This window comes from Protopterus annectens, chromosome 8.part0 (genome assembly GCF_019279795.1).
Source record: "Protopterus annectens isolate FY-2018-M chromosome 8.part0, PAN1.0, whole genome shotgun sequence".
Lineage (NCBI taxonomy): Eukaryota > Metazoa > Chordata > Ceratodontiformes > Protopteridae > Protopterus > Protopterus annectens.
In genome coordinates, this window is record NC_056741.1 from 733,152,003 (window position 1) to 733,167,903 (window position 15,901).

Genomic DNA, 15,901 nt, shown 5'->3' on the forward strand with positions numbered 1-15,901 from the left:
GGGGAGGGGGCTGTGAATATGTTTATACCATCCCTCAGGAGGCTGTAACTAGCTTTGGAGAAGTTTGTTTTGTTTGACCCTAGATAGAGGGGGGTCAGGGGAGATGCTGACTTTGAAAGTGATGCTTTGCGGTCAGATCTTACCAGGGAGGATGATACTGTAGGGGTGCTGCAGTGGTTACTCATGTTGGTTAATACCAAGTCCAAGATCTTATCACCTCTTGTGGGGGGTATCGACTAGCTGCTCCAAGGCATTTGCATTGATAAAATCAAGGAATCTATGGGCATTTGCATTCTGGCATGAGTAGTTTTTCCTGTCTATGGTTTGGTAGTTAAAGTCACCCAGGATCAGTGTAAAGGTTTGAATCTTGATAGATTCAAAGAGGTCAAGATAGGTGGAGTGGGCATCCTAAGTCAAATTTGGGGGCCTGCAGCTAGCTATGATTTGAATAGGGGTCTTGTAAATGGTTAACTGCAACTGGAGTGTCTCTTGTGTGTCATACTATTTGACCAGCCTGGAGGTGTGTGTGTCTTTGATATACATTGAAACTCTACCTCCTTTGGCTTTGCTGCCCACAGTTTGGGGTCTGAATGTATGACAGGATGAGTAAACAGGTAAGGCTGGGGTGCTGTCTGCAGCTTTGAACCAGGGTTCTGTGACTGCACAAATGTCAACATCTTCCAGAGTTAAGAATGCTTGCAAAGAGTGCAGTTTCATGCTTAGACTCCTAATGTTTAGCAGCATGACCTTTAATTTGCATTTTGGTGACATTTTTATGTTGGTTTTATTGACCTGAGGACTTCTCCTAAAAAGGCACTATTGGGGAAGCAGAGTGTCCCAGATCAAATTTACAGTAGGGTTGGGCAACTGCAAAACCACCGAGTTTAACAAGACAACAATAGGGAGGGAGGGTGAGGAACTATGCTACTGCTACTAGCTACACTATTTTAGGCAGAAAACACTGCATAAATGTTCATCCCAGCAGGAAAACAGCAGTGAGACACTAAATTAAAGTTTTAAACAGAAAAAGGAGCAAGAAGACTCTAGAGAATGCTTTTATCTACAAACAAATCAGTTATATGCTACAGTCATTGGCACAAAAAACAGAACAACAAACAGATGCTTAACAAAAGGAGAAACTTTCCAATTAATAACTTTGACACAGTGAAGCTAGCTAAAAAAGCTTTACAAAGGATAAGGCAGTAATGAAAGTGATTTAAAAGGCCCAGTAAGGCAGTAGAACAGTGCAGATTAGTTTCTAGCAATAAAATACAGTAAAACATAGGCAGCAGAAAATAAAAAAGTGCAATAAAATGTCAGCAGCAGACAATAAAAAGTGCACTAAATGGTAAGAATAAGCAATAACTAGTAAAAAAATAAGCAAGAAAACAAGATACTTATTGTTTTATATCCCAGATCAGAGATGTGGTCAGTGCCCTTCCTCCATTTAGCTCAGTGTGAAATGGCAGAAACACTCACAAAGGTAGGTCTTAAGTAACAGAAGGTTGATTCCTGAAACAACTTAAAATAAAGCTCAAAAGAACCAATGAGGTGCTTACTCCAAGCTCTAGACCAGGCAACCCTTATCAGCCAGTGGCCAATCAACACTATACTCACTAAAGTGGAGAATGGCTTTTGCTAATCCAAGATAGCCTGGAAAATGTGCTCAGAACACACAGCCACTGCAAACAAACAACTAGGCCTAGAGGCAACCATCCTGAAAATGGACAATGCTATAGCTACTAGCTACACTATTACACTACAGAAATGTTTATCCCAGCAGGAAAACAGCAGTGAGACACTAAATGAAAATTTTAAACTGAAAATGGAGGAAGGAGACTCTAGAGAATGCTTTTTACTTCAAACAAATCAGTTATATGATACACTTCTTGGCAAGAAAAACAGAACAACAAACAGATGCTTAACAAAAGGAGAAAATTTCCAATTAATACCTTTCACACAGTGAAACTAGCTAAAAATGTTTTACAAAAAGAGGCAGTAACAAAAGTGATTTAAAAATGCCCAGTAAGGCCGTAGAACAGGGCAGATTTGTTTATAGCAACAAAATACAGTAAAAAGTAGGCAGCAGACAATAAAAAAGTGCAATTAATGGTAAGAATAAGCAATAACTAGTAAAAAATAAGCAAGAAAACTGGATACTTATTGTTTTATATCACCGATCAGGGTTGTGGTCAGTCCCCCTCCTTTGTTTAGCTCAGTGTGAAATGGCAGAAACACTCACAAAGGTTGGTCTTAAGTAACAGAAGGTTGAAACCTGAAACAACTTAAAAAAAAGCTCAAAAGAACCAATGAGGTGCTTAATCCAAGCCCTAAACCAGGCAACCCTTACCAGCCAGTGTCCAATCAACACTATGCTCTCACTAAAGTGGAAAATGGCTTCTGCTTATCCAAAATGGCCTGGAAAATGTGCTCAGAACACACAGCCACTGCAAACAAACAACTAGGCCCAGAGGAAACAATCCTAAAAATGGACAATGCTACAGTTGGAAACATCATTATAAAACGTAGTTCTTAACTTACCCAGGTAAAAAGAATGTCTCCATTGATATGTGAGTTTTCCTTTTCTGTAATGGTTAAAGAAAACTGGGATTTTTGGAGCCTAAATTATAGCGGTATTTAAAGTCTAATTTGCAGCCTAGTGATATTGCTATTAATATTTCTTATAAGGTACATACACTGTATGCTGAACATTACACATAATAAGCTTAAAATGTTATCCTGCAAAAGTAGGTATGAAATATGCAATGTAATATTCAAAGCTATATTTTATATTATATATTTTATATTATATTAATTCCATTATTGCCATCTAAAAATGAGAAGAAAATGTAGATGTTGCTGGAAATCTTAATCATAGAATCTTAGGGGGGAAAAAAAAAAAAAAATATATATATATATATATATATATATATATATATATATATATATATATATATATATATTCACTACATAAGACCGAAAACCCACAATACCAATGCCCATAATTCCGAGATTAGATACCCAAAAGACGAGAAGACCGGAAGACCAGAAGTGCGAATTTCAAAATCCCGAGGTTCGGAGATGTTGAAGTAGCGCTTCTGGTGTTGCGGTTTGTGAATGGATAGGTGAAAGGTTAGGCAAGTATCTATATTTGAGTGTGTTGGTTAGGGGCTTTTGTGTGTGTAAGTGTGTGTTGTGACTGTGATGTGTGTGCGCAAGGGGAATGTAGGTGTGTGGTGATGTTTTGGTGTGTTTGTCTGTGTAGTTTGACCTTGGAGTTAGAATATTTAAGTAGGGGGAATGTGGGTCGTGCAGCCCCCCCCACATGGAGGGTGCAGGGGGATTGCCTCCCTGCTTGTATATGGTGTAGGTTAGTGTGTTTGTGTTTTGGGTGAAGGTGTGTGTATCTGTATGTGTGTAGTTTATGTTTAGTGTAGTGTTCAGGATTTTAAATTTCACGCTTCTGGTCTTCCGGTCTTCTCGTCTGTCAGGTATTTGGTTTCAGGATTATGGGCATCGGTATTACGAGTTTTTGGTCTTATGTAGTGAACCCATATATATATATATATATATATATATATGTATATATATATATATATATATATATACATATATATATATATATATATATATGTATATATATATATATATATATATATATATATATATATAAATATATATATATATATAGATATATATATCCTCCCAGATATATATATTTTACAAGGGATTCACTAAAGGGCCTAAAAATGCCCTGTGCTCACGATGCTGTATTTTATCATTCAGAGACATGTCATGTTAACTGAAATGAGAAAATAACTCATTATTGGCTTACTTACATTTGACCAGAATCTCAGTTACCAACACTGATTGCATGTCATGGTAGTTAACTGTAACCATAGGGATCCCACCCTCAGTCACTCTCCTACATACACAAGTATACATTCAGATATAAACACACACACACACACACACACACACACACACACACACACACACACACACACACACACACACACACACACACACTCACACACACCACACCTCCCATACCTGTCCCCGTGTTGCCCCCGATCCCCTTACTAGTATACTTGTTGTTATGACACTAAGAGTTTAGAGTCCTCCCCAGATGAACCCCAGATCCCCATATTAGTTGACATGATGTTACATCTCTAGTGTAGTATACCTGGTGAATAATATTTTCCCACCCCAATCACCATATTAGTTGAAGTGCCATTATGACATTAGTGTAGTATGCATGGCAACTAGTGTTTCCTTCTAATCCTTGAACTGCTGCTCTTGCCGTTAATGCACAATTGTATAATTCCTGGTGGCTAGTGTATCACTACATAGATGTACATATGATGGCACCTTTATGAATTCTTATGATAGTTAAATGAGATAGTTATAATAAAACAATTCACATCTCATTACATATATCTGTGACAAGTACAGAGGCTATAGTTGAAAATGGATATGTTTAAGGTCTCCTAGATGAAGGCAAATATAGATACTCACTACAGTATGTCAAACACTGTTTTTCTTTCCATTTAAGATAGACCGGGGGTATTATCTCTGCTGGCCTAGAGGGATAAATCTCTGACTACTGTTCAAGTGACTTGGGTTTGAATAGTCACTTGAATCTGTTAGAAGCTGATGTGGGAAGGATTGGTATGTCCATTTTGGGAGAGGTGGGAGTGCCACAGATACCATTTTAGGAATGGACAACCACAACTGTGCCAGAATATGTAATTCTGCCTTCAGGGGTTGTCACAGGCAAAATGTAGGTACTGGCAGAAATTGCTAACATGGCAGAGGAGAGAACAAGGTTTACCTTCACAGCTGTAGACTGGTCCACTCCCTAATCTCCAACTCTCAGCTTTGAACAGGTTGACCAATTAGTCTTTCACCCTTGATAGAGAACAAATGTAACATAAGGCACTTACCCTCTCCAGGGATTAAATGGGCCTGTCTTACTTTGATCAGAGGAATTAATTGCCTGATTTAGGGATAGTAGGGAGCCGCTGAGCAGAGTATACTGCATACACACACACACGCACACACACACATATATATATATATATATATATATATATATATATATATATATATATATACACACACATATATATATATATATATATATATATATATATGTGTGTGTGTGTGTGTGTGTATCTAGGTGGAGCTGTCTCGATATAAATCAATAATGAGCAAATGAGCATACCTCTAGGCTGGTCAAACAGGATGATGTTCTGGAGTTCCTCCACATGCAGATCACCATAGACAAAATCCCGTCTCATATCCTAGCCAGCTATAGGCCACCGTGCATGCCCAAGATGCTTACAATAAATACTTGGACCTACTGGAGACACTTACCATCCAACCTAACAGCCTACTCATGGGAGACTTTAATTACTCATATATAGAGTGGGAATCCTACACAGCCTCAAATCTACAGGTGCAGAGGTTCCTGGACTTTATAAATACAAACTCCTTTGACCAAATAATGAAAACATCCTCTAGAGGACCCACATACTGGAACTCATATTGACAAATATGGGAGAATGCTGCCCCCCCCCCCCACAAATGTCTATTCCTCCCTGGTTAGGTCCAATCATAAAGTTTTATCATTCAAAATCAACTCTGCAACCTCAATAAAACCAGTAACAGTTAGGAACTATTGCAAGGCAAAGTACCTTTCATTAAGCAATGGTTTGTCAAAATGTAATGTCCCTGCAAGTCCCAGAAACAACTCCTCCCACTGACATCCCAAATTCAACAAGATATACAACAGAAGGAAAGGAATTGTGGCAAAAAAAGCTATTTGCCTAAGCCAGATCTAGGTAGGCAGTATACACTGTTTTTAGTTTCATCCATTGTCTTAGTGACCTTTTCAGAGAAGTCTATTTTGTGGGTAATCACAATCAAGATAAAAACTCTGTCATCAAACTAAATGGGTAAATAAGAGGGCTAATTAAGTCAAATAAAACAAACTCTGAGGTTACAAAACTTACCAGGTGAAAGATAACCATAAGGCCTCCTTCACCTATATCAGAAACCTCAAGGGCAGTACACAGTAACATGCTGAACTGGTCGTTAATGGTGCCACTTTCACCAAGCCTGGTGATATAGCAAACCTGTCAGTGGATAAACTTTCTAACTTTGCCCCCTCTCACCCCCAACCATCCCTCAAGAAATACCCTCAGACAAAACCACTCCAACCATAACAAGGGAGCATGTACTGGCTGTGAACACTAAAGCCAAGAACACAGCATCAGTGGACCATGATGGCATCTGGGGATGCCTCCTGATCAGTCTAAAATATAACTTTTTAGGACCTCTGGAGTCACTATTTAACTACAGTCTTAAACCAGGCTTTGTGCCATGAGAATGCAGAACTTAGGTGGTCTTCTCCCTTTATAAAGGAGGACCTTCAACAGATCCTGGAAACTACTGATTCATTAGTCTGACTAGTCTCATTTGCAAAGCCATGAAAGGAATTATCATGGAAATTATCAACAAGGACATGGGACTCCTCCAGACACTGGATCTATCCCAGTTTGGTTTTGATGAAAGAAGATCATGCTTACTGAACATAGTAGACCTCTTTGAAAAGGTCACCAAGGCAATGGATGAGGGGAAAATGGTGCATACTACATACCTAGATCTGGATAAAGCATATTATATAACATCTCACTCAATCATTGTTAGCAAACACATGGAGCTAGGCATAAACCCCTTTATAATACATTGGATAGCTAGCTGGCTCACAGTAAGGATCCAAGAGGTTAAGATCGGTGAGGCCACCTCAACAGAGGACAGTCACCAGTAGAGTCCTTCATGGTTTTGTGCTGGGCCTGCTCCTCTTTGGCATTTACTTCTTGGTGGTCAAAACTAATGTCAAAGGCATCTGGCTGATCAAGTTCATAGATGATTGCAAACTGGGAGCAGTCATTAAATCACCCCAAGACAAGGACATTCTTCAGGAAGGTCTAACACAAATAAATGCTTGGTGTCAAAGTCATGGCTTAAAACTCATTGCCAAGAAATGCATTATAGTACCTTTTGAGAAGTCATCTACCCTGAGTAACTTAAATCATTAATAAAACACCCCTAAAAGTTGATTCACTAGTTAGGGATTTGGGAAGTCATGTAGATAGTAACCTAGCCTTCAACCTACATGTGTGCAAAGTAGTAAGAGAATACTTCTATGTTGCTCAACTTATAAGTAAGGGCATGGAATCTAGGACAAGAGAAGTCATCACAGCATTGTACTCAACCCTCATCAGGCCCATCATAGAGTATAATGCCCCCTTCAGTATGTACCTAACTAGACACATGCCACAACTGTAATGTCCACAAAGGTTTCTTACAAAAAGAATACAGGGATTAAACACAATGTCCTACACTGATTGCCTCAAAACCTATCTACTCTGTATCATACAGACTTCTGACAGGTGATCTTTGTCTAGCATACAAGGTATCCTTTGAACCTGTGTTTTGATGAATTTTTTTGCACGTCTGCTAATGAAACAGCATCAGAATTACTAGATGAAAAGACCTACATTTTGCTTGCAACATAAATAGGTCATATTGAAGAGACAGATCAGATAATTCATATTCTTTGAAGCAGCCTCCCTATCCATGTGAAGCAGAGTTCCTCCGATGCCTATGTCTCTGATGGATAGAGACAGTCAGTAACTCACATCTATATAAATCAAATTTTTGGGTCACAACTGAAATGCATGGCTACACTTATAAGAGCCCTAATAGTCATTAGCCTAGAGTACACTTATGACACTTATGAATCTTTATCTATTTATCTATCTATAGATAGATACAGATATGTGGGCAGCCATGATGGTGCAGCGGTTAGCGTTGCCGCCTCACAGCAAGAGGTTCTCCGGTTCGATTCTCGGCTGTGGTGCCTTCTGTGCGGAGTCTGCATGCCCTCCCTGTGGTCGCGTGGGTTTCCTCTGGGTGCTCCAGTTTTCAACCACAACCCAAAGACATGCTGTAGGTGGATTGGACACTCTAAATTGGCCCTAGGCATGAGTGCGTGTGTGTGTGTGTGTGTGTGCGGGTGTGCACCTTCCGTGGAAGGTTGGGCATCGGGCTGGCAACTCGATACCATAAAACTCCACTGCCAAACATGACCAGATAGATGATCCGCTGTGATGTCCCCTAACTGGGAAAAGCCAAAAGAAGATAGATACAGATATGTATACATTTTTTCTATATTTATATATATGTGTGTGTGTATGGATGTGCACATATATATATATATATATATATATATATATATATATATATATATATGGATCTACTGGACTTCATCGAAAGAACACTTCTTCAAAAAAGAACAGTAGATCCACACTTACGCAAAAGTGCACTTAACCGAAAGTGCACTTTCACGAAGAATGTTTCAACGAACTGACCAGGAACATCAAAACAATGTTTTTGCAGGAGAGCAAGCCCCCCTGGACCCCCCATGTGGGAGGCTGTGCCTCCCACACCCCCCCTACTTAAATATACCAACTCTAAGATCACACTACAGTGGGGAAACAGGTAAATTCCCTTTTCCCCACTGTAGTGTGCTTTGGTGCCTCAGTATTCCTTAATGGTTCGTTGAACCATTCTTCACGGAAGTGCACTTTCGGTTAAGCACACTTGCACGTAAGCGTGGATCTACTTTTCTTTTTTGAAGTGATGCACTTTCGATGAAGAAAAGTAGACCCACATATATATATATATATATATATATATATATATATATATATATCTATCTATCTATATATATATATATATATATAGTGATGCCATGTAAGCTGAGCATGTAGAAAGCCGATTTAAATATGTACATCCATTCATCTATATTATATACTGAAAAATGGCATTTATAAATTTCATAACCTTGAACATCTACTTAAAGAAATACTACTAGTATAATATGTAACAGTTAAATACATATTCTCTTGCACATCTGAATAATCAGTTAAACTGCTGATAAAAAACATGTTACATTGTTTTAAGATAACAATTCACATAAATAGTTCAAACTAATTCTTATAGAAGAGTGAAGTGCTTGTTTCTATCTATAATCAGCATTTAATTCAAGTTTTGATACTCATGTTAATTTAAATCTTGTATTAATATAATGATATAATGATACATAGCTATCAATCTGACTTTATACAATGACGCAGTTAGTATGTTCAATACCATCTTCCTGAATATCGTAAACTCCCTTGCTCCATCAAGGAAGATTAGGATTAAATCAAATTACGCTCCCTGGCTTTACAAGGAAACCAGATCCTTCATGCATAGATGGGATAGTGCCTGGAAAGCATGATTAAAAACAAATGAACTTCCCCTGCTTCACAAATACAGACATCTAACGAATCTTACAAAGAAACAAACCAACAGACAAAAAGTCTTATTACAACTCTGCTCAACTTAATTGCAAATCCAATCCTCAGAGGTTTTGGTCATCTCTTAACAAGCTTCTTTCCCCATGGCTGTCCCTCAACCTCATGCCCTTATCCCAATACACCCCCCCAAGAAACCGCTACCCTACTCAATAAACACTTTATTGACACAATCCAAACTCTCATACCTTCCAACTGCAGCACAACCTCTTTACCCCCCCCCCAATCCTTCTAACACAAATCTCTTCTCCTTTCACCCTGTCCCTACTTCCTATATCAGATCTCTTCTTCTAAAGCTCAAACCTTGCTCACCCTCCACTGACAACCTAATTCCTACCTTCCTCAAACTTGCTGCTGAATCCATTGCCTATCCTGTATCCATACTAATCAACAGATCAATTCTGGAATCTACTGTTCCTACCCTTTGGAAATCTTTCTTCACTATTCCTCTACATAAAGGTGGCAACTCCACAGATCCATCTAACTACCGACCCATTGCTATCCTATCCCCCCTCTCAAAGATTCTTGAAAAATGCATTCATTCTCAGCTTCTTAAATTCCTTCTCAAGCACAACCTCCCCCTCCCACCCAGCATGATTTTTGTCCTAACCACAGTACAACTACAGCCCTCCTATCCTTTACTCACACCATTGCTGAGGCCCTAGATAACAATAAATTCATATCTTGTCTCTTCCTAGACCTTTCCAAAGCTTTTGATACTGTCTCCCATCCTCTACTGCTATCCAAACTTGCTAAGCTCAACCTATCTCCCACCTCCCTTGCCTGGTTCTCCAGTTACCTATTTTGCCAATAGCAATCTGTTAAATGGCTGTCATCCTTCTCTTCATTCATTCCTGTCCCAACCGGCATTCTTCAAGGTTCCATTTTAGGTCCCCTTCTGTTTAATGTCTTTACCAATGATCTCTATACATCCTGTACACAGCCCTCCCTCATCCAATATGCTGACAACTCAACCCTCATCTCCATTTAAAACAACATCTCTGAACTCCATATCCTAACCCAAAATGCATTCCTATCCACTGAACAGTGGTTATCTGATAATCTATTGATCCTTAATCCTAAAAAGACTAAACTCTTGCTCTTTCTCCCCCGCTCTCTTACTCACCATAAATCGACCTTTACTATTTCACTATTATCCAACCCAAAACTCACAAAAAACTCCTGGGAGTCATCATCGATGATGAACTCAAATTCAACTTGCACATACTTCAATGCATAAAAAAGACACACCAAAACTTGGTCTACTATATCGTAACCAAAAATTTCTAACCCCCCCCCCCCATGCCAGACTCTCCCTTGCATAGGCTCTCCTCCTTCCCTCTCTTCTTTATGCTGCCCCTGTTCTTACTAACATTCAAGCCAAAACCCTGAGTAAACTTCAATAAACCTACCACAAGATAGCTAGAGTCACCACTAACTCTCCTTACAATGCACATCAGTACATTGCCCTAAACTCTCTCCAATGGCTTGAGCTCCCCCAACAATTACTGCTATCACAATTTCAAATACTACATTCTATTATTTATAAACCCTTATCATGTCCAGATCTCTGCTTTTGTCTCTATCCACTCCACAACTTGAACCCTCCATACCTCCAACCAGCAATTACTAGATACCTACCAACCCAAGAAATCAGTAGGCAAACTTCTATACAAAAATATTGTTGCCCATGCCTGGAGCAAACTTCTCCTTGATATATGCACCATCACTCATCAATCACACTTCAAAAAGGAACTCAAACTTCTTCTGTTTAACTCCAAAACTTGCCCTTCCCAAGACCCAACCTAACCTCCTTATACCCTTACATATTTTAAAATATTTCCTCCACTGTCAACCACTTCTGTACCTAACAGATATTTCCTGAACTTTAAACATTTTTTTTTTTTGCTGAAGGATTAATTCCTATGTAAATATGTAAATATATTGTTATTATTTCTCTGTATAAGCTTTGGACCAAAAACTTTCTGCATACTCTTTGCCTTGTTTCTGTTTATTTCCTGTTAACAAATTTCATTGGTAATCCTTTTTCTGACTTTAATATTCTAAGTACTGTAAACTACTGTTAACTTTACTGTATTAATTGGAGCATTGTGTAGTTTTGAAGCTTTTCTCCTCGGGTCTCCACTGAAAATGGGTCACAAGCCCAGTTGGACCAACCCAGTTAACAAATGTCAATAAATAAATAAAAAAACAAATAAATACCATATAATATATCTATCTATATTTACATTTAACTGGTTAAATTAAGGTCATCAAACTCTTTACAAAGACAGCCTCAGCTCAAAGGCACACAGAAGTATTAAGTTATTCCTAATTTTTGGAACATATGCAAATAACATATATTTTTATAAAATCTATATACATGATACAACTATCCTGTGGTGTATACATGACGTTATGTAAAACCATTATCTCTGTAACACTGAAAGACTGTATCATGTGTTCTGTCAGGTGTTGTTTCAACTTTTCCTGAAGATAAAGAGAGTTATTTCATTTCAGTTAGTAATGGGAAAAAATATTTCAGCTCACTTGTGAAGTTTTACTAAATGCCATCTCTCCACAAGCCAGGTGAAATGTCGTACATTTCACAATAAGTGGTTCTTGACGTGTTGATGTGAAGTGTTAGTGGTGGGATGATAATGACAGTTTTCATACAAGAGGAGAGCAATGTTTGAGAAAGAGCAATTTAAACATCAGGAATGAGTGGCTGTAATAGTAAGGTGGGTGCTACCAGAAACCACTCTTTGTAGGACTAAAAATGATACTCTGTAGAGTGACTTAGGGAAATAAAACAACAGATTTTAATCAAGGTAGTTTGGAGTAGATGGGTGCTGTAGATCAGAGTGTGTGATATACCTTTAAGAAGTTTTCCAGTGAGTCAGCAGTGCATATAAGTACTGAGCACGTGCAAGCAACAGTACCATTTTGAGTGAGCAGCAAGTTATGTAGTCAGTCAGTTAGATAGTTTGTTTAAGTTCAATGTTCCTGCCATCCATCCTGATGTATCTGTATACAATAAACTCCTTAAATGAGCACCCAAACCTCAATTTCTTCTGAATGCACATAAGAAGAGTGACATTGTGTCAGAATGGGATCCAGAGTTACAGCCATAAGGCAAGTGGTTAAAGTTGGAGGAATATACAGGAGTAGCTCATCCCTACTGCTCAAACAACTCACAAAATAGGTTAGAAACAAATTCCAGGTACTAAAACTTGTTTAAATTATATATTTTGCTAGAGATATAAAATGAAGCACTCAGAATGCTCAAAACAAATTTCTTATTAAACAAAATGACAGAAACTGCAACATATTGATAAAAATATTCAAAATAATTGCGAAAATTATTGAAACAATACCTGAATTGCATAAAATGTATAAAAGGGAAAATGATCGTATTTTTTTGCTATGTGCTACTTTTTCACACTAACTAAAGCTATTCAAAATATCCAAAGTGTGCAGTGTTTTCAAATGTGTGCTTTATCACAGTGCAGTTATTTTGCAAAGTAAAGTTGTTTCAAAGAATATTTCACAAAGTACAGTTATTTCAAAGCATATTTTGCAGAGTACAGTATTTCAAAGAGTTTATTGTGCATTTGAATATTATTACACGTACCTGGTGTGTGTGAATGTTCATGCATAATTACAAGGGCCAGTTTTGCACTGTGTTTTACTACAATCTGTGGGCATGGCAGAAGGTTTTCGCAGACCCGCACCACTTGCGTTTGATAACAGTATTGCAGAAAATTGGAGTGTTTGAACAGGAATACAATATTTTCATGCAGGCTGCTTTTTCTGTCAAAGATGCGTGTACAAAGGCATTTATTCTGCTTAATTTAGCTGGTTCAGAGGCCATTGAAAGAGAGTGTTCATTTATGTATACACCTGCTGTGTTTGCAGGGGAGGGGGAAGACCACCATAGTGGTACCAGCTGAAACAAGGGAAGACCCTAAATGGTTAAAATGTGAATTTAGAGAAATGTGTGACCCCCAAATTAATATTACAATGGAAAGGCACTTATTTTACACAAAGGATCAAAAGTCAGGTGAAACTTTTGCAGCATATATAACTGATTTGAGAAATAAGGCTAAAACATGCAAATTTGTTGATGTGAGAGATTACTTGATAAAGGATAGGCTTGTGTGTGGTATTAATAATGACACAGTGAGAAAGATTTTGCTTTGAGACAGTGATTTAATGTTAAATAAAGCAATTGAGATTTGTCAGATTTACAAGCTTACAGAGAAGCACACAACTATGCTTACAAATGAGAATAGCTGCGAAAGCACAGTGACAAAACTCATGTTGATAGTATGCAGCAAGTGGCTAAAAGAAACAGGCCCAAGCACATGGCAGCTACTGCAGGTCCTGTGGCAGACCCTGGGAAACTTCAAGTCTTTCCAGCAAATTCCAGGGCATGCTCAGTGAAGCATGAAACATAAGGGTGAGTCAGCAAAGTTAAAACATGTGCCCCCATCCAGTTTCATAGTCAACTGTCATAATTGTGGTGGAAATCACAAACCCAAAAGAGAAATGTGTTTAGCTTTTGGTTAGTAGTGTCATTCTTGCAATAAGGTTTTGTAAATCAAATAAGGTACATTCTTTTATTAAAAGAGGGCATTCCAAGAGGCAAATTGAGCAATTAGAAAGTTATGACCCTACATTTTATGTTGATGGTGTGTCTGTGCTTGGTGAAACAGTTAATGCAGTAGATTTGTGGGCAAAGAATGAGATCTTTTGTACTATTTGGATTAATGGGAGTCCTGTAGAACTCAAAGCAGATACTGGCTCAAAGTGCAATGTTATGTCAGCAGAAATATTTGTTAGAGTAAAAGCTACAGAGCAACTTGATTTGACAAAGTGTGAGAAGCTTGTTGCTTATGGTGGTGAAGAGATTCAAACCGAAGGCTCAGTAGTGCTTTCATGTTACTCTACTGGAAATAGCTATGACTTGCAATTTTTCATAGTCAAGAGACACGTGCAGTCATTATTAGGCCTCAGAGACAGTTTGAAAATGGAACTGCTTTCACTTAATAAAGAAGTTCACCATGTAAGCCTGAATGACAGCAGCTCAAATTTCGCCTAAATTATTTTTTCTGAGTATGCTGATATTTTTGCAGACAAATTAGGTAAACTATCAGTTGTGTACTCTATGAAGTTAGACCCAGAGGTCAGCCCAGTTATCAGACCAGCATGGAAAGTTCCAGTAGCTATGCAGAGCAGAGTCAAAGCTGAGCTAGACAGAATGGTGCAGCTAGGAGTAATTTGTCCAGTAGAAGAACCTAATGAATGGGTATACTCGATGGTAGTAGCTCATAAGAAAAGCTCAGATGATATCAGAATATGTATTGATCCAAGAGATTTGAACAAAGCATTAAAAAGACCTCATCATCCAATGCACACAGTCGAACAGGTTGCTGCCCACTAGCCAAATGCCACTGTTTTTTCTATCTTAGATGCAAAGAGTTCATTTTGGCTAATTTTGCTTGGCCAAAAATCTTCGTTATTAACGACATTCAGTACACCATTTGGAAGATACAGATTTCTGAGAATGCCATTTGCAATAAATTCTGCCAGTGAAGTCTTTCAGTGTGCAATGGAGCACATTTTTTCGGGCTATTCCTCTGCTATTATAGTAGATGATATTCTAGTAGGAGTCAATGGTAAAGATGAACATTACAGAAAACTCAAGAAAGTTCTGGAAAGAGCACGTCAAGTGAATCTTAAGCTAAATCCACAGGAGTGCAAATTCAGGCTATGAGAACTTACTTACGTTGGTCACTTGATTATCAGTTCAGGTTTACAACCAGATCCTTCCAAGCAAACTGCAATTCTCGAGATGTCAGCTCCAGACAATGTTCAAGCCCTACAACATTTTCTTGGCATGGTCAACTATCTAGGCAAGTTCATTCCAGATTTAAGCCAACTTTCAGCACCACTCAGAGAGCTGACATGTAAAGATGTAATTTGGTCATGGTCAGAACAGTACCAAAGAGTATTTGATGTCCTGAAACAGATAACTGTCAACACACCAACTCTCAGCTACAATGATGTTCACAAACCAGTTACTCTTTCCTGTGATGCTTCTAAGTTTGGTCTAGGTGCAGTCATTCTTCAAGAGGGTAAACCAGTAGCCTATGCATCAAGAACTCTTACCCAGACTGAGATGCAGTATGCCCAGATTGAGAATGAGCTTTTGGCCATTGTGTTTGCATGTTCGAAGTTCCATGATTATATTTAGGATCGACCTATCCAGATTGAAACTGATCACCAACCTCTAGTTACTATTTTGAGAAAGCCTATGCATACAGCTCCAGCTAGACTGCAACGCATGTTGGTCAAATTGCAGTAGTAAAATTTTAATCTTGCTTACAGAAAAGGCAAACTTCTTTATCTTGCTGATACTTTATCTAGATTGCCCAGAAAAAAACATAGAACAGCATTACAATGAG